This window comes from Salvelinus sp. IW2-2015, linkage group LG25 (assembly GCF_002910315.2).
Source record: "Salvelinus sp. IW2-2015 linkage group LG25, ASM291031v2, whole genome shotgun sequence".
Classification (NCBI taxonomy): Eukaryota; Metazoa; Chordata; class Actinopteri; order Salmoniformes; family Salmonidae; genus Salvelinus; species Salvelinus sp. IW2-2015.
This window is the reverse complement of record NC_036865.1, coordinates 25,910,860-25,911,420: the sequence shown is the minus strand read 5'-3', so window position 1 is coordinate 25,911,420 and position 561 is coordinate 25,910,860.

Below are 561 nucleotides of genomic sequence, written 5' to 3'. Positions count from 1 at the left end.
GTAGGGTTTAGGGCAAGGACGTCCCAAGGATTGACTATATCACTATCCCTATTGAATAGCCATTCAACTGGAACCTGACAGACAGTTGTGAATCTCAACTGTTACCTATAGGCCTAATACGGTCACATTGCCATTCCAAGCATAACAATGTGCGTATAATGCGTGGCTTTCTATATGCCAACAGCACTCAAACCCAATTAAACTTGCCATGTTGTATATAATAAACCATTTAATTATTTAACACGTATTACATAATAACACATGTAGACTATGTCTATTTAAATAGGGCTGGTATCAAAATTATATTCTGGATGACATTTAAAACACATGGGCCAAGCAAGGGGCTTTTCTGAAGTCAATATCCAACAGTTTTTAGTTGGTATGTAGAAATTAGACAGGCCTAGCCATTTCATTTGTAGCTCCATAATGATATCGTGAATGTAAGACTTTATGCAAGAAAAAATATGTGCAAATGCCCTTGCTCACAGAAAACACAAGACAGATATTGTTTGTTCAGTATACATCAGTAGTAGCAGGTAGGGTTTGGAATCAGACCAGCTA